Source organism: Pongo abelii, chromosome 11, assembly GCF_028885655.2.
Source record: "Pongo abelii isolate AG06213 chromosome 11, NHGRI_mPonAbe1-v2.0_pri, whole genome shotgun sequence".
Classification (NCBI taxonomy): Eukaryota; Metazoa; Chordata; class Mammalia; order Primates; family Hominidae; genus Pongo; species Pongo abelii.
Window position 1 is genome coordinate 131,025,910 of NC_071996.2, and position 23,358 is coordinate 131,049,267.

Here is a 23,358-nt window from a genome sequence, read left to right on the forward strand (position 1 = left end):
ATTATTTGACAGAAAAGTCTCATTTTCTAGAAAGGATAAGTAGTACTTTAGTGGTACTCTTCTGGTTGCATCTTTGATATCCTTAGTAAACATAAAATAAGTTACATATTAAAATTTTATTAGTTTTAATCTTCTCCTTGGACCCTTAGAAAATATATGCAAGCATTTTACACTCTACCTTTCTTCCTAATACTCTGAAAGTAATAACCTTAAAATTGTTTGCCTACTTGTGATGTCCATGTGCTTTTGGTTCTAAAATAGTGAGGAAATATAAACTCACAGCTATGAAATATTTTTAAATATTTCATATTAAATTATTTAAAGAAGAGAGCACATTTTGAAGTCTCCAGATTTTGCCAATGACAAATTATTTTGAGTATTCAGATTCCAGACTAATGTGAGTACATTATAAGAACATGTAAAGCTGGATGAAAGGGTAGGAGGCTTTTAATGAAGAGTAAGCATAGAATAATATATATATTGATTAAAATACAATTTGAACTACTTGTGTAAAGTTTACAAGTAGGATTAACTTAACACTGCACACTTGAAGTTACTTTCTTAGAATGTTGGCTTAGTGTGCAAAATTTTGGAAATTAGATTGGAATCAGAAATAAAGAATATTATTCTATCTTTAGTTTAAAAATATGACAGTAGGTAAAACCAGAGTAACAAAACTGTGATAACAGCAGTCAGTTGAAGAAGTGAAAATATAACAACATGTGAGATAAGGTTAGGTGGAGACTGGTCCAAAAAAATACCAAGATTGAAGGAGTATATATTTTTTAAATTGTGGTGGGAACATTGATCTACCCTCTTAACAAATTTTTAGGTGTGCAGTATTGTATGGTTAATTATAGACATAGTGTTGTATAGCAGATCTCTAGAAATTAATCATCTTGTATAACTGAAACTTTATACCAGTTGAATTACAACTCCTCATTTTATCTTCTGCCCCTGTTGCCCCGATTCTACTCTCTGCTTCTATGGGTTTGACTATTGTAGATACCTCATATAAATGGAATTACACAATATTTGTACTTCTGTGATTGGCATATTTCACTTAGTGTAATGTCCTCAAGATTCATCCTTATTGTCATGTATGGCAGGATTTCTGAAGGAATATTTTTTAAGGCTGTAGCATTAAGGTAAATTTAGAGTATATAAAAAGAATTAGTTAATTTTGAGTAACTCACTGTATCAAAAAGTAGAAGCAAAATGTAAATGTTATAAGTGACTGAAATGTATTTATGAATCTTAAGTCCTACAAAGAGGTTTGCAAGTTGATAGACCACTCAAAGCACTTACCATGACAATCACTGTCACTGTGCTGGGTATTATGGATGTGGTTATAGATGTGTTACACCGGCTTAGTGGACAAAGGGCTCACAGTTGGTGTGACAGATACATAACAGATAACTGCAACATGGTGTTAGATAAATAATGATAAGAATAAGAAGTATCAGCTGTAGTATGGAAAAGGGAATCAGTATTTTGGTGGGAAGGAGAGGATTGGGAAGACTTGATAGAACAGGTAACACATTTGTTGGTTTTTGAGGGTAAGTAGAACCTAAGCTGGTAGTGGAAGTCACTGAAGATGGAGCAAACAGTACAAAAAGAAAAAGGGAAACTTGCAATAGGTTGCTAGGAAATATACTAACCTTGTAAATGCTTGTTAAGGAAGACAAACATACCTTCTCACAGTGTACCAAAGAACATCTTAGAACCAGAATAATGGACAGGTATGTTTGGTTCTTTACAGTGTTAACAGTATCTGTGTTCTTAAAATTTTGAGAGGTGTGTAGAGGGTGAAGATACGAAGTGTGGGACAGTTGGTACAGCTTTATAACCAAATCTTTATGGATTTCACGTGCAAGTGTTTTATTTTCAGTTTATCTTTTTTAAACCTTTAAATGGTAAGTACCACTTGCATAGGGAATAGTACCAGAACATAAGTTTACATTTCAAAATAAGTTGCCATATTTCTCTCGTCACCTTTTAATAGTTTGGAAAGGGCCATATTCAGTCACATAAGTGTTGGATTAAAAAGGCTCTATCATACATTTTGTGCATGAATGAGTTCATGCCTGAAGATGAGTATTTCCAAAATTAAAAGATCAGAAAGTATATTGGCTTCGGCAGCAGCCTTGGATCTTTGATCCCCACCAGGGAGTTTTAGTGTGCCGTGGGGCATGTTTGGTTGTTGTCACTATTGGAAGATGTTGCTGGCTTAAGCAGGCAAGCACCATGAATGATGAATGACTTGTAGTGTGTTGAACAGAATTAACCTGCATGCCATATGCTATGAATGTTCCTCCAGACATTTATATGTGGGAAACATCTGTGTATGGTCTTCTGCATATATAATTTAATTCTGTCTTAATACTTGCATTGTAGTTGAACATCCTATTGCCAAAGAAAGTCATGCTCCAAGCCCAGAATCAGAGTGAGATGGGCTACCAAGTTACAGGGCAAAGGGCATGGATACAATCACACAACTGATGGCAATACTAATTTTATTTTGGTCATCAATAAAGTATATCTGTATTGGTAGCTGTGGTAAGCAAATAATGTTATTGCTATTTATAGATATGCATAGAGACCATACTTACAGAGTATATCATTAGTTTCTACAGATGTAGTTTACAGATTTCTTGACTATTACTTTAGTGCTTATAGACTTCTACAGTGTGTTTGGTGGAGGAGATATGTATATTATTAAGTTACAGCACATAATATGCCAGATGCTAGTAAAATATTTTGCAATGGAGCACTTTGTATTTATTTGCTGAAGTAATTTTTGTCATTTTTTCAGAACCAAAATATTTCACAAAAAGTTTCCATGTATTTCTTTTGTATCATACAGTTACTTTAAAAAAAACCTGTAGTGATCTTGGCACTGTAGCTCCCCTGTAATCCCAGCACTTTGGGAGGTGGAGGTGGGAGGATCCCTTGAGGCCAGGAATTCGAGACCAACCTAGGCAACAAAGGGAGATCCCATCTCTACAAAAATTTAAAAATTAGCCAGTCATGGTGGCACACATCTATAGTCCCGGCTACCCAGGAGGCTGAGGTGAGAGCATTGCTTGAGCCCTGGAGTTCAAGGCTGCAGTAAGTCATGATCATGCAACTGCACACCAGCCTCGGTGACCAAGCGAGATACTGTCTCAAAAAAAAAAAAAAACTATAGTGATTTTCTGTATGTCCTCATTTGTGATGTCATGGGCAAATTATGGTTTTCTAGTTAAAGGAAGTTGGGATTAACTTCTGATTATAAAGTTAATGGAAGGTGGACTGGTGAATGCTGCTGTAAGTAGATAATTCAATAGAAAAGAAAATTTAGAAATAATTTTATTTTGAAATATGTATAGTTTATGGTTTCTAGTAGTAAGTTAACCTTCCTAATATGTTCGAAGACTAAAAGTAAAAGCATCACTACTGGCCAAGTGCGGTGGCTCACGCTTGTAATCCCAGCTCTTTGGGAGGCTGAGGCGAATGGATCAGTTGAGGCCAGGAGTTCAAGACCAGCCTGGCCAACATGGCGAAACTCTGTCTCTACTAAAAATATATATATATTAAAAAAAAGAAATTAGCCAGGCGTGGTGGTGTGTGCCTATAATCCTAGGTACTTGGGAGGCTGAGGTGGGAGAATTGCTTGAACCTGGGAGGTGGAGGTTACAGTGAGATTGTGCCACTGCGCTTCAGCCTGGGCAACAGACTGAGACTCTGTCTCAAAAAAAAAAAAAAGACATTACTATTGATGCTCCACAGGCCTGGTCTATGTGTAGGAGTAAAATCAGGCATTGCATGCCAGTATTTGATTATCTTTATACTGGATTAAAAACAAAACAAAATGATTGCTTTGAAAACCCATGCAATAACGTACACTTTTCCCCTGTTAACATTCATGATTGATTCATTTTTGAAGCAGAGATTTATAAATTACCTGCTGTGGGAGAATGACGTGAACCTGGGAGGTGGAGCTTGCAGTGAGCCGAGATTGCGCCACTGCACTCCAGCCTGGGCGATAAAGCAAGACTCTGTCTCAATAAAATAAAATAAAATAAAATAGCCTGCTGTGTGCCAGGAACTGTCCTTAGGTCCTAGGGATACAAAAAGGGAGATGATTCCTGCCCTCCCCTTGCAGTCTTCTACATGCAGGAGACATAATAAAAGTACAGTGGTCTTGTGCTGAAAGCTCAGATTTGGACTATGCAGGTTGTGAACCTTGGGCAAGAAGCTTCTTAGCCTTTATTTCTGTTAGTAGTAACTATAATACCTATGTATAAAAATGCTACGATTTTTTGAATTAGGCCAACTTGTGAAAATTCCCAGCGTATTTCTTGTCAGATAGTATTTATTTATTGAATCTGAATCTAAAGTGGTAGAAGTCATAAGAAGAATTATCAATTTTTATTTTCATTCCTGGTTTGGATGGTTTCTTTAGGGGAATTTTTCAGTTTTCATAGCATACTGTCATATCATTTACATTAATTTTCGGGTTATGTATTTAAACTCGGAGCATTTTAACTTTGATTTTCTGCTGAGTTTAATAATAATGAAAATTGATAGTTCTTTTAGTAACAACATATTGTCATGTAGAGTGGCAGAGTTACATACTCATTAATTCAGGATTTACAATTATTCTGTTGCTCATAGCAAGGGTTGGCAAACTGTTTCTAACGGCCAGATAGTAAATATTGTAGGCCTTGTGGGCCACCTGTATTCTCTGTTGCATATCCTTGTTTGAAATTCACCCCCTCTTCCCCCCACACCCCCCACACACAATTCTTTAGTGTAAAAACCATCTTTAGATTAAGGCACTATAAAAACGGGCCAGTGATGACCCAGTTTGGTCTGCAAATTGAAGATGTATAGAACTCTTATGTTTCAGCTTGCAATGTAAATCTTTTTATGACCTGGCTTCTTAATGTAGCTAATCTTTGCTTAATGTTATTGCCAGCAGAAATGTTTTAACTACAATGATCTTTGTTTTGTTTTCTACATGTGCTGTCTGTATTCTAATTTTCTTGCCATTTTACCAATGCTGGCTTTTATTTTTGCTTGACTTTTCTCTTCTAATCCCATCAGTCTTTCAGGAGTTTTTATACCTCAAATACTAACACCCCCATATGTATTTTAAATTGTTTAAAAAATAACATTCACTATAAGATTTACAAAAAAAAAATTTTTTTGTTATTGCTCTTAGTTTCTTCTGTATTGGTCTTACTGCCCTCAAGACATTATAGACATCTCTGTGGCATAATCTTGCATACTTCTTAATTATACCTAAAGCAGTGAAAATGCACAAGCATATATAGCCAAATGAGTTTCTTTCTTGTGTTTTTTTTTTTGTTTTTTTTTTTTTTTTTGGGACGGAGTCTTACTCTGTTGCCTAGGCTGGAGTGCAGTGGTACAATCTTGGCTCACTGCAACCTCCACCTCCCAGGTTCAAGTGATTCTCCTGCCTCAGCCTCCCAAGTAGCTGGGATTACAGGCATGTACCACCATGCGTGGCTAATTTACTAGGACTCAAAAAAATCCGTGGTTTAGTTTGATTACCTCTAATTTATGAACCTTGTCACCTTGGGCAAACCACTTTTCCCTGAGCTTCATTTTCCTTTGTAATCTGTGAGAAGTATCTGTTTTGCCTATTTCATGAAGGTAGTATATAGGAAAACATTTTGAAGATTGATGTATTATATAGATGTAAGATCATGGTTTTATTTTATTTTTTCAAATTAAAAAAAAATTTTTTTTTCCCCACGTTTAGTAACTTGCCCAAAATCGTGCTTTTATGGGCAAAGATACTTTTCCAGTTGATTCCTAAACACAGAAAATAAGTATCACATAGGAACATGGCATGCTTTGGATTGAGTTTAGGGTGGAGATAAATTTTGCAGAATTTCAGTCAGTATGATGGTATTAATAAATGAAAACATTCACTGATAATACATTGAAAAACATTTTAAACTGCAAAATTAATTACTTTAGGGAATAGCTTCCTAGAGGGATATCTGAGGTTTAAAACCATCCAATTAAAATATTAAAGCACACTATTATATTATTTAAGGGATATTTATTTAGTGTCTGCGTATTTATGCATGTCTGGCCTTTGAAGCATTTTGAAAGGAAGGTATGGCACTATAGCTCTTCTAAATATTAGCTGAATCTAGTCAGTAGTAACTTAGTAAAGTTGAGAATATTTAGAGTATATTATTTGATATTAACTGTTGGCTTTCAGAGAAATACACTAACGAAAATGTAGAAAATGTAGACGTGTCTTTGTTTTGAACATATCATAATCTGAATGACAGAAAACCCAGAGATTTATAGAAGAAGCTAGATGTTGTTTGTAACTACTCTGAGAGTTTACTTAACTTTTTTTACATTACATATTTCAGGTTACAGTGTTTATTTCTTTCTAGCTGTTTGCCTTACCATTCTAGCTTCCTGTAATCTCTTAGCTTTTTTTCTTGCCATTGTGTGTTATCTTCTAAAAAATCTTATTTGACTCGAATTAAAACAATAAAAATCATTAGACACTTTTGTTTCTTTTTTAAAGACTTTTTTTGTGGAGTTATTCATGCATTTAGACAAGTAGATAATATAACAAATTTCCAACAACACATGGCTGTCGTTTTATTATTTTTAAGCAAATGCGAGACATAAAATTTCATCTGTAAACTCAACTCTCATGTTATCTGTAAATTTCAAGGACTTTAAAATATATATGGCAACAGTGCTATTTTTGTCCCTATGACAATTAACAATAATCTAGTCGTCTGGTCAGTGTTTTAAGTTTTCTGTTGTTCATAAGTATCTTACTTTTCTTTTTTTTCCTTAATGGTTTGTTTAAATGAGGATCCAGGTAATATCCACACATTGAGTGGTTAAAATGGGCTTTAAAACTTTGTATTGCTTATAAAGGATTGGAGGCTTGGCTGGGCACCATGCCTCATGCTTGTAATCCCAGTACTTTGGGAGGCTGAGGAAGGTGGATCACTTGAGGCTAGGAGTTCGAGACTAGCTTGGGCAACATGGCAAAACCCCATCTCTACTAAAAATACAAAAAATTGCTGGGCATGGTGGCGTGTGCCTGTAATCCCAATTACTCTGGAGGCCGAGGCACAGGAATCACTTGAACCCAGCAGGCAGAGGTTACAGTGAGCCAAGATGGCACCACTGTACTCCAGCCTGGATGACAGTGAGACTCTGTCTCAAAAAAAAAAAAAAAAGAAAAAAGGGATTGGAGGCTAGATGGATCACAGTGACACCTGCAAAGATTGGACTGGAATGGGCCTGTATTAGTGGTATGTGGCATAGATTCAGGCAGAGGTTTGTGTTAAGACAGTGGGGGCCTCAGGCCAGGTAGTTATTCTGGAGCTGGATAATCTGTAACCTGGGGCCCCTGCCAGCTTAAAGTCCCTGGGAAACATAGCAGCTCAGGTGACTTCAGTGCCTTGTGGGACACGGACGCAGCCTGAGTGCTACCTGGTACATATCTGAGCTGTAGTCCTTTTCCTGTGTCTTTTCTATTGCTCTGGCATCAGCTGCTACTCAGTCTCCTTAAAATTGATGTTGGTGTTCTTAACTGCAGGACAAGAAGCCTGTTTGTCTGTCAGGACAGCAGCTGACGTTCATTTTGGCAACAGAGTATGCCATCTGGTTATGGGGTACGTTATGAGCTGGTAAGAAGAAAATAAACAGGCCCTCCAGCCTCATAGGTTTTTGAGGAATTGGTAATGATGTTTAAGGTTTGGGTAGTAGTAGCCAAAGGCCATGCCTGTAAGAACTTCTTGTTGATTTGGGTGATATTTTTTGGTCAGTCTCCTACTGGACCATGACTCCCACTACTTCCCCAAGGACAATCTCATACTGGCCTGTGATCCTAGGTTCTTTCCAAGGATGGAGTGGCTGTGAGCAGTTATCTTTTGATAGGAGAACTTGTCCTGCTTTGTGCCATCTAATGGCAGCATAGTGTCATACGTCTTACGGCAGGTGAGCAGTGGTTCAGCAGCTGCTCTGCCTGCAGGGAGCCTGGTTTGGCTATCTGCTACATTGTCTCTCAGAACCTGCTCTCCTAGATAGCTACAGCAAGACTCTGGACTTGGGCAGAGAATGCTCAGAGCCATAGCGCAATGGCCAGATCTGCCTGTTTTCCTCCCCTCCTCCAACGTTATTATGGAAAATTCCAAATACATAAAAGTTGAAAAATCATACAGGTACAATAAACATTGTGCTATATTTGCCTCAGCAGGTATCTGTATCCATTCATCAGTCCATCTGATATTTCAAAGTAGGTTCAAAACATTAGTTCACATCACTTCTATAAACTGCAATATATCTTTTTTATTTTTAAATTAAATTAAATTTTTAATTTTTTTTTTTTTTTTTGAGACAGAGTTTCGCTCTTGTTGCCCAGGCTGGAGTGCAGTGGCATGATCTTGGCTCACTGCAACCACCGCCTCCCAGGTTCAAGTGATTCTCCTGCCTTAGCTTCCAGAGTAGCTGGGATTACAGGTGCTCGCCACCACGCCCAGCTAATTTTTTGTGTTTTTAGTAGAGACGAGGGTTCATCATATTGGCCAGGCTGGTCTTGAACTCCTGATCTCAGGTGATCCACCTACCTCAGCCTCCCAAAGTGCTGGGATTACAGGTGTGAGCCACTGTGCCCACCCTAATTTTTTTTGACAGAGTCTTGCTCTTGTCGCTCAGGCTAGAGTACTGTGATCTTGGCTCACTGCAACTTCCACCTCCTGGGTTCAAGAGATTCTCCTGCTTCAGCCTCCAGAGTAGCTGGGGCTACAGGGACCCACCACCTCGCTGGGCTAGTTTTTGTATTTTTAGTAGAGATGGGGTTTTGCCATGTTGGCCAGAATGGTCTTGAACTCCTGACCTCAGGTGATCTGTCTACCTTGGCCTCCGAAAGTATTGGGATTATAGGCATGAGCCATTGGGCCTAACCCGGTATATCTATCATTAATTAGAATTCAGTATTCGTTCAATTTTTTGAGGTATAATTTACATACAGTGAAACTTAAGAATCTTAAGTGTACTTTTGGATGAGTTTTGATCATTGCTTCCAATCTGGTAACCCAAAGCCCTATACAAATATACACATAAGCATCATAACAGACAGTCACTGGATACTTCTTCCTACTCAGTCCTTCCCTGAATTTTTTGAGACAGGGTCTCAACTTCTGTCACTCCCAGGCTAGAGTGCAGTGGCTGGATCACGGCTTACTGCAGCCTTGACTTCCTGGGCTCAGGTGATTCTCCCACCTCAGCCTCCTTAGCAGCTGGGACCATAGGCATACACCACCACGCCTGGCCCATTTTTTTATTTTTAGTAGAGATGGAGCCTACTCCTAAGGCACTGTTTTGTTTTTTTATTCACATTCGTATAAAGTAAGTTAAAATGTGATTTTTAAAATAACCCTCCTTCCTTTTTTATTTTTTTTTGAGGTAGGGTCTTACTCTGTTGTCCAGGCTGGAGTGCAGTGGTGCGGTTACAGCTCACTGCAGCCTTGACCTCCTGCGCTTAAGCAGTTCTCCCACTTTAACCTCACAAGTAGCTGGGACTACAGGTGTGTGCCACCATGCCTGGCTAATACTGTTTATTTTTGTAGAGACGAGATCTCACTGTGTTGCCCAAATTGGTCTCAAACTCCTGACTAAAGCGATCCACCTGTCTTGGCCTCCCAAAGTGCTAGGATTACAGGCCTGAACCATAGTGCCCAACCGAAGTAAACCTTCTTTTGAGAGTTATGCATGTGGATGCCTATACTTTTTCCTGTTTATTACCAAGTATTAGCTTCTATTCTATGAATAAATTATAATTTGTTCATTCTTCTCTGTCAGATATATCCTTAGTAAATATTTTCTCCCAGTCTGTGGTGTTTTTTTTTTTTTTTTTTTTTTTAAATTTTTTGAGACAGTGTCTCACTCTGTTGCCCAGACTGGAGTACAGTGACGCAATCTCGGCTCACTGCAACCTCCGCCTTCTGGGTTCAGTTGGTTCTTGTGCCCCAGCCTCCCGAGTAGCTAGGACCACAAGCGCACACCACCAGTCCCAGCTAATTTTTTGTGTTTTAGTAGAGATGAGGTTTTGCCACGTAGGCCAGGCAGGTCTAGAACTGCTGACCTCAGGTGATCCACCTGCCTCGGCCTCCCAAAGTGCTGGGATTTCAGGCGTGAGCCACCATGCGTGGCCCTCATTTATTTTCTTATTGATATCTTTTGGCAAGCGGAAGTTTTGTCATTTTGATGAAATACAATTTATTAGTTTTTTGTTTTATAGTGAATGGTTCCTCTTCTGTGTCTTAAAAAAATCTGCTTCCTCTCAAATCATGAGGGTAATCTTATTTATTTTAGAAGCTTTACATTTACATCTATGATCCGTCTCAAATTAATTTTAATGTATGGTGTGATAGGGATTGAGTTTCATATTTTTACATGAATATATACACTTCTAGCTCTATTGTTGAAAATACTTTTCTTTCTTCGGTGTTGCTTTGGAGTCTTTGTCAAAAATGAAATGACCAGGCCGGGCATGGTGGTTCATGCCTGTAATCCTAGCACTTTGGGAGGCAGAGGTGGGCAGATGGCTTGAGCCCAGGAGTTCAAGACCAACCTGGGCAACATGGTGAGACCCTGTCTCTACAAAAAATACAAAAATTAGCCTGGCATGGTGGTGTGCTCCTGTATTCCCAGCTAGTTGGGAGGCCGAGGTGGGGGGATCACCTAAGCTTGGGGAGGTTTTAGGCTGCAGTGAGCTGTGATTGCACCACTGCACTCTAGCCTGGGCAACAAAGTGAGAAGTTGTTTCTCAATTAAAAAAAAAAAAAAAAAAAAGAAATGACCGTATAATTGTGGGTTATATGCTCTCTATTTAGTGTCATTTATGTATTTGTTAACCCTTATGCCATACAACACTGTCTTTTGGTTACTCTGCCTTCCTAGTAAATCTTGAAGTCAGGTAGTACAAATCCTTCGGTTTTCTGTTTTTAAAGATTGCGTTAGATATTCTGGGTCGGGGTTGACCAACTAAAGCCTGTGGGCCAAATTTGGCCTGTTGCCTGTTTTTATATGGTCTACCTGATTGAGCTACCATTGTGAGACATGGAGACCAAGCTGGATTTTCTCTCCCTCTCTTCCTCATGTCTCCCTCCACTGTTGGCAGCTTTGGGCACCAAGTGGTGGAATCTGGGAGTTGATGACTCAGTCACCTTTGACCAGCTGCCCAAATTGAGATGACTGGGCTCTTTGGGAAGTTGGAAAGGCACACCGGGATCTGAGTGTCACTGTGGTAGACAGTGAAAATGACCACAGTGCAGATTATCTGTTTGTCATATTGGTTTTGATAAATTGTACTTTTCAGGGAATTTGCCCATTTCATCTAAGTTGTCATATTTATTGACATAAAGTTATTCATAATAGTCTTGTTCTCTTAATGTGTATGGGATCTATAGTTATTTTGCTCTTACTTTTATTATTTCCTTCTGTTTACTCTGGGTTATTTCCTCATTTTTAGCTTACTAAAGGTGGGACCTGAGGTCATTGATTCTACAGCTTGCTCTTTGAATACAGAGTTAGAGGAAAGATAATGTTATTAAGACATTAATAAAGAAGGGAAAATGTATTTACTATTTATTAAGTGGAAGTAGATTATGTTCAGTAGTCTGAGGAGGAGGAAAAGGAGGAGGGAGGGACTGGTCTTGCTGTCTTGGAGGTAACAGACTGGAGAGGTGGAGGGGAGGCGGAAGAGGCAGGGACACTTGGTGTAAATTTTTTTTTTTTTTTTTTTTGAGACAGGGTCTCAACTTCCGTCACTCCTGGGCTGGAGTGCAGTGGCTGGATCACGGCTTACTGTAGCCTTGACTTCCTGGGCTCAGGTGATTCTCCCACCTCAGCCTCCCAAGCACCTGGGACCACAGGCATACGCCACCACGCCTGGCTCATTTTTGTATTTTTAGTAGAGATAGAGCTTCACTATGTTGCCCAGGCTGGTCTCTAACTTCTGGGCCCAAACAGTCCGCCCGCCTTGGCCTCCCAAAGTGCTGGGGTTATGGGCTTGAGCCACTGTGCCCAGCCAACTTGGGGTAACTTTTATTGAAAAAATTTGTGTTTAAGCGGACATGCACAGTTCAAACTCATATTGTCAACTATTAACATTTTAAAGTGATCATTTTCTCTCTAAGCTCTACTTAACTGTGTTATACAAATGTTGATGTATTTTATCATTCGGTTCAAAATGTTTTCTAATTGCCCTTGTGGGCCTTCTTTGACCCATTGATTTGTTTAGAAGTAGTGGTTTAATTTTTACATATTTGGGGTTTTCCTAGGTCCTTTTCTGTAATTGATTGCTGAGTTAATTCTATGTCATCAGTGAACATTTTTGATATATTTTCACTGCTTTCCTTTTTACTTGAGATCTCTTTTATGGTCCAACACGTGTTCTGTCTTGGTGAGTGTACAGTGTGTACTTGAAAGGAGTGTGTTTTCTGAAGTTGTTGGGTGTAGTGTTCTATAAATGACAATTATAGCTCTGTGATTGATGGTGTTTAGATGTTGTGGCTCCACGTTACTGATTTTGTCTAGTTAAGCAACTGCAGATAGAACAATTGGACAGCTGGTGTGGATTTACATATTTTTTTCTATGATAAATACGTCATTTTTTGCTGCATGTATTTTGAAACTTTATTATTGGTGCTGGTACATAATTATTGTGTCTTCTTGATTATGCCACCATTATGTAATACCTTTTTTATGTTTGATAATACTCTTTTTTGAAATTTACTTTATCTCATACTTAACATTGTTTTTTCTTTATAGTGGTGGGTTGTTGTGAAACACTTTATTTTTGTTTTCAGAATGTGACTGTGATGTACCTGGATATGCTTTGTGTATGTGTATGTATTTATCCTACTTGTGGTTGATGATGATCTTGAATCTGTACATTTTTCATTTACCAAATTGGGAAAATTTCATCATTTTCCCTCCAAATATTTTTTCTGCCTCATTCTCTCTCAGCTCTCCTTCTGAGATTCCAATTGCATGGATGTTAGGCATTTTGATACAGTTCTGCAGTTTCCAGAGGCTCTCTTAATTTTTTTCCCTCCGTCTTTTTACTTTCCAGATTGGACAATTTCTCTCTTATCCTAAACTCACTCTTCTGTTATCTCTAAGCTCTAATTTTTAACTTTAGATATTGTCTTTTCCGTCTCTAGCATTTATATTTTTTCTGTTATTTCTAGAGTTTCCATTTCTCTGCTCAGATTTTGTTCATTTTTATTTATTGTAAGAATGTTTTCTTCTATAATATGGTCTTTTTATTGTGTTTTTTTTTTTTGAGACGGAGTCTTGTTCTGTCGTCCAGGCTGGAGTGCAGTGGCACAATCTTGGCTCAGTGCAACCTCCGCCTCCCAGGTTCAAGTGATTCTCTGCCTCAGCCTCCCGAGTAGCTGGGATTACAGGCGCCCGCCACCATGCCCGGCTAATTTTTGTATTTGTAGTAGAGACGGGGTTTCAGTTTCACCGTCTTGGCTAGGCTGGTCTTGAACTCCTGATCTCGTGATCCACCTGCCTTGGCCTTCCAAAGTGCTGGGATTACAGGCATGAGCCACTGCACCCAGCCTGTAATTTGTTTTTGAATATAAGTATACTAGCTATTTTAAGTCATTGCCTGCTTATTCTAAAATCTTTATCATTGCAGAATCTGTCACTGTTTGATTTTTCTTTTGATTATGGGTCATAATTTCCTGTTTCTTTGTAAATGTAGTGCCTCTGGATTGTTTTGTTCCTTCATAAACTATTGGTTTTAATTGTTTTGTTTTTTATTTCAGCAAATTCTGCTGCTCCCATGGTGAGTGCCAGCTGAAATCTCTGCTCAGTTCTTTAATTGAACTGTTTGAAGTCAGTCCCATGCACACATAGGTCAGGAGTGAGCCAGAGACTTGGGAAAAGTTGATACGCAAGTTTTGTGGTACCTATTTTCTTTCTCTGGCCATCTCTCTTCTGGGATTTACCCCTCACTTTCCAGTTGCTATGGCTGTGGTGAACCTCTTGTCTTCTTGTACTTTAAGCTTTAAGGCTTGTGTATTTCTGTTTGAGTTTTAGCAGCCCTGCATGACTACTTTCAAGTGATGGTCCTTTAAAAAAAAAAAAAAAAAGCACATAGGCACATACCTAGTGCTGTTTCTTTCCTCTTCAGCTTGTTTGTGGTTGCTCTTTAGTGTCTTTATAGACTTTGTCCAGAGTTTATAGTTGTTATCTGCTGGAGAGTTGGGGTTTTAACCTGAGCCTTTTTGCCACTACTGGAAGAAATCTATACCGCTTGCCCTTTTAAGTCTTTTTTTATCCTCTAAGTTTCCTCTCCAGTCACTCATTCTTATTCTCTGCCCTCCTGCTAACCAAGTCATTTATTCCACCTTCTGGATTTTGCTAATGCCATCCACGTAGTGTCAGCGTTCCTCTGTTCTCCCAGTTACCTATAAACCGGTGGTTGGCTGTAGTAGTTTCTTAAGATTCAGGCTTAATTTCAGGAATGGGAAAGATCCACTATTTCATAGGTTGTGTGGTGTGTTTTTTATCAAAAACCACTTTAAAAGTTTTAATTTTTGGTCATGTTAGCAGCTAATGCTCAGTGCCTACATCCACTAATTAGGAATTGTAAAATGGTGATAGTCTAACTCAGTAGTTTTCCAAGTACAGTTTGGGACTTGTAAGGGATCCTTGAGACCTTTTCAGAGGTTCTTTAAAGTTAAAAAAAAAAAAAAGTTTAATAATACTGAGACTCAGTTTGCTGTTTTTTTACTCCTGTTTTCATGGGTGTACAGAGTTTTCCAGAAGCTACATAACATAAAAATGCAGAAGCAGATGAGAAATCAGCTGGCTCCTACCTAACAAGGCATTAATGAAGTTTACAAAAATTACAACAGTAATCCCAGCACTTTTGGGAGGCCGAGGCAGGTGGATCCACGAGGTTAGGAGATCGAGACCATCCTGGCTAACATGGTGAAATCCTGTCTCTACTGAAAATACTAACAAATTAGCCAGGCGTGGTGGCACATGCCTGTAGTCCCAGCTACTTGGGAGGCTGAGGCAGGAGAATGGCATGAACCCGGGAGGCGGAGCTTGCAGTGAGCCGAGATGGCGCCACTGCATTCCAGCCTGGATGACAGAGCGAGACTCCATCTCAAAAAAAACAAAACAAAACAGTGCCTTTTCACTATTTTTTTTGTTTTGGAAAAAGCTGTTTTTATAAATAAAAGTTATTTACATTAAGATGCAATAGTTTTATTCTTCTTTTAAGAAAATTAAAACTATTTATAAATATCAGTAGATATGGTGCACCACCATTTGTGGTCTTCAATATTGAACTCTTCAAAATAGTTTCATAACATTTCCAACAGCAAGCAATTAGGTTTTTTAAAATTACTATGAATTTATTTATTTGATATGTTTCACTCAGATTCAGTTATTCTTGCTGATGCCCAAATTTTCCCCTTTGTTCAGTGAGATAATCTGTTTTTGAAACCGATTTAAAACTTCTGTAAATCTTGTTTTTACCTAGAAGGGCTTTGCCTGAATGTTCCTTTTTTTTTTTTTTTAATTAACCTGTGAGCCACCCGTGTATTCAGAAATGTTGAAAGAAAACTGTTTCTTCCCCACCTCTTGGTTTATTTACATAGTATATGGTACAAATGTGGTTTACTTCAGAGGCTTGTTTTGAATTTGGGCTAATTCTCTCTGTTCTTGGCCAATGACTACATTCCAAAACTCGGTCAGCTGCCTCACAAATGCATGCCTTCAGTCACCAGGACAACAAGACAATAGAGTGTCAGTACAAATAGATCACTATCATTGAGTCCTAGATTGAACTAAATAATGGATGAGTGTATTTGTGTTAAGAGGTGGCTGGTATTGATGATATCCTTAAACCATAGATAATCCACAAACAATTCTTACTTCATATCAAGACAAAATATAAAGTTCTTAATCATTTCTGAAGGTTATATGACCAAACAAGCTAGCGCTCTTCTGCTACTCCCTTGCTCAACTCCTTGTTTGTTCCAGGTGTATTCTGGAAAATGTAAAAAATGTAAAGCTTATTCTGTGTGTACGTCTATATGTGAGGTAGGGAGGCAAGAACACACCTTTGGTTAATTTTTCCTTCTTGGCAACCTTGCATATCAGATTCATATCTTTGGGAGTGAGAATGCTTTGCTTTAAGAGGCGTCACAAAATAAGTTTAGAACAATTGGAATGGAAACACTGTTGGGATTTTTTTTTCTTTTTAGGAAATAATTCTAAAGCTCATCCAAAAGAACAGAAAAGTAAAACTAGTTGGGAATAATTTGTGAAATTATTTACTGTTTGTAAATAGTCAATAATTAAAGCAACCTGAAACTAGTGCAAGGATAGGCACAGATCTGTAGATTAGATCCTGAGATATACTGTAACCTTCATATATTATAAATGTGAATGATCTTGTAAAACAAAAGAATTTCAACATTCATTGTGGAAGTTGGTTATTCAATAAATGGGAAATTAACTAGAATGTTACCTGACATGATACACCAAAATTTCAGAAAAATTTTAGCATTAAAATTTAAGTCATAAAGGAAGCCATAAACATGTAGAAAACAGTCTCAAAAGATCTACCTGCAAAATGTTTATTAATCCCAAGGGGGACAAACAGTGACTTTAAAATGGATAAAGATACATTTTAACCAGATAATCCAAGTATACACCAGTACTGGGACAAATTGATCTTTGTGTATCTTTCTTGATAATGATACACTGGGAAGGACACGTCACTTACGTAGTATCTTCCCCGAAATACATAACTTTAATCATGAGGAAGCCCAGAGTAAGAGACATACCACCAAACAGCTGGCCTGTACTCTTCAAAGATGTCATAGTCATGAAAGACAAAGAGTAAAGAATGTTCCACATTAAAAGAGACAAGACAGTTAATGGATTCTGGACAAGGAAAACCTTTTCTTTTTGCTATAAAGGCCATTATTAAGATTACTGACTAATCTTTAGATCAGATAATATAAAATATTAATGTCTTGATTTTGATAATTGTGCTATGTTATGTAAAAGAATGTACTTATTTTTAGGAAATAAACATTTAGGGGTAAAAGGCTTGTTATGTCACCAATTTAAATGGTTCATTAAAAAAATTATTTTTTTCAAGAGAGTGATAAAGCAAATGTTACCATTGGAGACTTGGTAAAGGGTATGTGGGATGTGTTTCTACTATCAACTTTTCTGTAAAATAAATTATTTTGTAATTAAAAAACCAAGCAAAACTAAATTGTAATGTTTAAGGATGTATATACATGGTGGGGGTGGGTAACAGTAAAACACAAAGAGTGATTACTATAGAAAATACAGCCAAATAGCCAACTACATGTTTAGCATTTGAATGCAGAAGAACTTTATAGACTGAAAGCAATGGAAGAAGTCACAAAGTAAAAACTGATATATTTAACTAGATAAAACAAGGAAACTCGTGAAAGGCAGAGTAAATAAAATTAAAAGAGCCATTGTTCTGTGCCAGGCACCATACCATACAGGGTAATTTACTTATGTTATCTTAGTTTGAGACAGTTAGGCAGATGATAATCTTCCTTGAAACTACTATGACTTCACTAATAATAAGTCTTAAATTTGTAAAGCTCTTTGTAATTTACAAAGCTCATTCATAAATAACCTGTGTGTTGAGGGGGGTAGGGAGGGGTGCTTACCGTACTCATGCTCCTTACTGAAAGAAGAGAAGGCTTATTGCCCTGGGAAAACCACGAAACACAGCACCACACATACACACACACACATGCACACACACACACATGCACACACACACACATCCACACCCCTGATTGTACCAGGAATGGACACCTAACCCTGGGGCTAGTGACTTATCAGGTCCTGTTTCTTCAGAAATTGAATTAAGGTTCACAGAGGCTGTATTCAAACAGTGAGTCGTCTGAACTGAAAAATTGTATGTAGTGGGCTCTGTGCAGGCTAACAAGTAAACAAACAAAAAGTTGTACTTAGAGAAGCAAGAGTGGGGACAAGACATAGTATGAGAAGCAAAATGATAAACTATGTCTTGGTGGAGGGGTGAGTTGAGAGGGGGCTTAGGAGATAGGCACTCAGACTGCCCAGGTCCCAGATGGTTTCCTGTTTGCATTCCTGGTTCCCATGAAGTATTTGTTTTAGTTTGATGGGACTGCTTTGGTGTATGCTGTCTGCAAATCTGTTTTTCTCCAAACTAATGTAGCTGGGTTTCGATTCTTTTCATGCTATCTAGAACACAGTTCTGATGTTAGAGACCTTAAGTGAAATAAGGTATGGGTATGTGAGTTGTGTGTGCTGCCCTTTACTAAGTCCTTACGGTAGATGTCTGAATTAGAATTGTTGCTCTCCTTCACAACGCAGATACTTGCAAGTAAGTTTTCTTACTATCCATTGCATTTTATTTCTCTCTAGTATTCTAAATATTTGCTTCTTTTTTTTCCTTTGTGAGATTTCCTAATCCCTTTTCAAATGTTTTATCATTTCTGTTTCTTTGTACTTAGTAGTTACTTAGAAAACAAATGTTAAATACCTATTAATCTTTCACCAAAACTTATTCTGGTGCTTTTTCTCCTATATTACCAAGTGAATCAGTATGTGTAATAAATTGGCTCTCAGATAGTCCTTGCTGTTGGGAAGTTCTTCCTCCAGGGAAAAGTTTTTGCCCATCTCTCTCTGTTATTCCCTGTGCACATTCTAATATGTTTTTGTTTGTGCAGGCATCATTCAGTTTATGTATTGTTTAGATATGCCTCTAAAACAGGTTTTTATTATCCTATTTAAATTGTTACTAGTCTTGGATACTGGGATGGTAGCATAGTCCATGGTTGCAGGTATGTTAGGGGTTGGCACACTTTTTCTGTGAGAGTCAGATAATAAATATTTTAGGCTTTATGGGCGCCATAAGGTCTTTGTTGCAATTAATGCTGATGTTGTAGCTGAAAGTAGTCATAGACAATACGTAAGCAAGTGGGTGTGACTGTGTTCTAAGAAAACTTTATCTACACACATAGGCCCCAGATTTAGCCCAGTTTGCTGATCCCTGGCTATATATGATGTGAGAATTTGGATCAGTGAATTTATTATTTCTACCTAAATAAGTTGGGGAACTAAATGTTCTAGGTCAGTGTGTATATTTTAGATGGAACAAAAGAAAAAAGATAATTTCTATTGTGCATACATTTGAGGGCTGTTAAGGAAGTTGCTTTCACTCATACACCAGGTATTAAGTGCTTACTGTGTGTCAGGTACCAAGCATACAAATAGTGTTGAATCAGAGAGGAGGTTCCTGCCTCATGACATTAGCATTTAAAAATTATGAGACAAAGGTTGTGAAAATAATGTGAGAGTGCGTATCTGCAATTTGGTACAGGGATTATTGTCTCTTTGGATTGGGTGGTTAGGGAAGACTTTCTGAGGAGGCCAGTAGGCTGGAAAGAGTTTAGAAATTAGTTTGGAGGGCTAATCAGGGGTCACATTCTGTTGAGCCTAAAAGGCTGTGATGAAGAATTTGATTTTTATGTTAAGGAAGCTGTTATAAGGCAGTTTGTGCTTAAATAAATTACTTTTAAAGAAACCCTAGGACAAAAAAAAAACAAGTCGGATTGCATATCTCTTAAGTCTAATACTCCCTTACCTGTCCATTTATGTGGCTGGTTCACAAAGGCACTATGCCTCAGAGACCTCACATACAGCTTGTGTGTGCCTATTTTTAGTTACTCAGTTGCATAAGTTCTAATTCTTGCTAGCACATTTTATAAAACCAAATGTTAAGATAGAATACACTGTAAAGTTCCTAAAAAAGATGTATGTAAATGCAAAACCATCAGTTTCTCTTGTATAAAGCACACGTGGATAGTGTTCAGGCATCATTCAGTTTATGTATTGTTTAGATATGTGTCACTGAGAAATACTAATCAGCTGGTGGTCTAGAAATACAGTCAAAGTAATGTAGGCTGGATCAGTGTAGGAAATGTTAATAATGTACTTAACATTAATAATGTACCTGTTTTTCCAGTATTTTACTTGAGTCATGGCATATATTTGAGACTATTTCTCTGAGTATGGACTTTTTCTCCCTTGTTTATTCCTTTTAGGGCAAAATAATATGTTGGTAATAGAATTTTGTTTAGGTCCACGGTACCTGTTTGGAGAGCTTCTAATGGTATTTGCTGTTTGTTAATATTTATTTTTGTTCAGTTTTTCTACTTCCAAAAAGTGGATATTGATTACTTGTTCATCAAATTTTCAGTTTTTAAACTATTCTGTTATTTGTTCCTGTGTTTTATGGGCAGTATTATTAAGTGCTGTGATTTATATCTTACATACAAAAGGAGGCAGGATTACCTAGAGGATTACTCCATCTCTACTAAGTAGAGAAAGGACAAAAAAGAAAGTATGAAATCTAGTTGGATGTATGTAGATTGGCTTAGTGAAAAAAGATTCTCTAAATTCCAGATCCTCTGTCCTTTCCTTATTCTTTTATCTTTCTATATAGAGGTTACAAGCAGAGTCATGCCATGTGGTTTATTCTTTTTATCCTTTTTGTGAAAATAAGGTTTTCTCCAAATAAAGGTGAATATCCACTTCAACAAGTTTCCACTCCAATTTGCTGTCCCCCTCAAGGATTACTAATATAACACTGATTCTTACCTTTCCTTTTATATATGAGTAATTGGGAATGAGTATGAAGGTTTCCTATTTTTGGTATTCATAACTGAGTTTGTTAAATTGCTAGCCCTGTATATATTTATTATCATGATTTGGCTGCTGTGCTGGATAGCTGCTATCTGCACTTCTCGCTCTAGTCTTTTCCTTGCTCTGGCTCCAAGTAGCTGGTCTGTCTGGATATACAAGTGGGCTTCTTGTCCCTGGTTTCTAGTTGGGTTCAGCTGGTGGGGAACATTTTCAGCTGATTGAAGGAAAGGAGGAGAGAGAGGTTAGGATTTTTACTTTCCTGACTTCTTCCTGTGGCATTTCTGTAGCCTGGCCGCATCCTTCCATTGAAGTTTCCAGTTCCTATCAGGCAGCTGAGATTTTTCTTTCTTCCCCTGCTTTACTGCCAATGGGTAGTGGTATGCCCTGCTGTTACTAACCCTGGGATATAACACTCTCACTTGTGATTTCCTTACAACCCACCTATGCTTCGTAACAGTCTCCTTATTAAACTTCCTTTAAATTATCCAAATTGACTGTGCCATCTGTTTCTATAGTAACTGACTGATAAAATATGCTTTAACATGTTTTAGATTCTGTCAGTGTCTATTGTGATTCCAATTATAGAGTGGATTAGGACTAAGGGAAAAAATTAACAATTTTATGAATTTATTCTGTTGTCTGGTATGATTTTATTTTTAGTTCTTCCATAATATCTGGCTTTGAGTATTACCAGTTTATTGAACATTAATATGGCACAGCCCATTGTTTGAAGCATTATGGGGAATCCAAAAGTAAATGAGACACATGCTCCGTGATTCTACTACTAGGCAGTTTGGAATGAGTTTCCTGTGAGAGCTACAAAATGCTAGAAGTTCAGAGGAGGGAGATTGCTCTGTCAAGACCACTATGATTGTGTCTGCAGCAGGAATGAAGGGAGATCTACAGCTTCCTGTATTTTCCTGGTAAGACCACCCCTTCCCAGTCATTGCTTATCTCATCACTCCATAGCCCATCACTGCAAACCAATTAAGAGACCAGGCCCAAAAATAGTATAACTAATACAATTTTTTTTTTTTTTTTTGAGACAGTCTTGCTCTGTCACCCAGGCTGGAGTACAGTGGCACGATCTCAGCTCACTGCAACTTCTGCCTCCCGGGTTCAAGCAGTTCTCCTGTCTCAGCCTCCTGAGTAGCTGGAATTACAGGTGCATGCCACCATGCCCAGCTTATTTTTTTTGTGTATTCTTAGTAGAGACAGTGTTTCACCATTTTGTCCAGGCTGGTCTTTACCTCCTGACCCCGCAAAGTGCTGGGATTATAGACGTGAGCCACTGCGCCTGGCCAAACTAATACTATTTAAAGTTTATATACCTGTTCCCAGTACAAAACCTATATTAATTTACTTAACTCTAAACCTCTGTATGAAATAGGTTCTATTATTATTTGCATTTTACAGTTAAAGAAACGTTAACTTGCTCAAGTCAAATAGCAGCAAACAGAGTTGGAATTCAAACTCATGCAGTCTGATTCCCTTGTCCAAGCTCATTAACTACCATAACCATCACATTATTCTGTAATTAGAATTGATTATTCACCTCCCCCAAAAGAGACAATCAAAACTAATTCCATTGTTCCATATAATTCCTTGTTTTAGGTGTCATTCTTGCTCCTCAGTGCTGTTTTTAGCTCCTCACCCCTACTTTCAATGTCAATAGATTTTATCACTTGCTACATCTTTTTGTTGCAGTCATACCAGTCAGTCTCCCTCATTCAGTATTTATTTATTTATTTATTTATTTAGAGACAGGGTCTCACTCTGTGACACCCAGGATGGAGTAGAGTGGTATGATCAAGGGTGACTGCAACCTCTACTTGCCGGGCTCAGGTGATTCTCTCACCTCAGCCTCCCCAGTAGCTGGGACTACACATGCACCACCATGCTCAGCAAATTTTTGTATTTTTTGTAGAGACTGTGTTTTGCCATGTTGCCCAGGCTGGTCTTGAATTCCTGGGCTCAAGCAATCCATCCGTTTTGGCCTTCCAAAGTGCTGGGATTACAGGAGTGAGCCACTGTATTCAGCCCCCTCATTCATTTTAGATACTGTTTTTATTCTCACTAGTGTTAATCATTTTGGTAATTCCAGTATCCACATAGATATCTGCATGGCCTCCTGAATTCCTTGATCTCCAGTGATCCTTCATACTACTTTAGACCTTTTATTGATTGATAACTGTTATCACCTCCCACATTTCAGTTTCAAGCATCCAGTTCTCTGACCACCACTGATTCTCTCTTCCTGGCTTACTCTAATACTGGAGCCAACAATTTTGGGACGATCATCAGCACCTCATTCCTTCATTTCACTAAATCCCTTTGTTATCTGTCTTCCTCCTGATGTCTTTATTTTTCTTAGCTTAGATTCCATGGTCTGTTAATATAATCACCTTTTTCCAACCTCTGTCATATTCTGCTTGATTAAACCAATATTCTACCCAATATTCTACCTACTTTTACCTAAATAGCCAGATAAAGCTGGAGAAAAACACAGCCTTCTGACTAGTTTTACTTTATATATTGATGGCGACAAGTCTTCAGTGCTTCCTAGTC

General features: G+C 37.9%; 1 protein-coding gene across 7 annotated transcripts in view; it reads left to right on the plus strand.

The window, feature by feature from the left end:
* Window positions 1-23,358, plus strand: part of AGFG1 (ArfGAP with FG repeats 1) — an 88,817-nt gene that overhangs the window by 19,967 nt on the left and 45,492 nt on the right. The gene's annotated exons all lie outside the window — the stretch shown is intronic.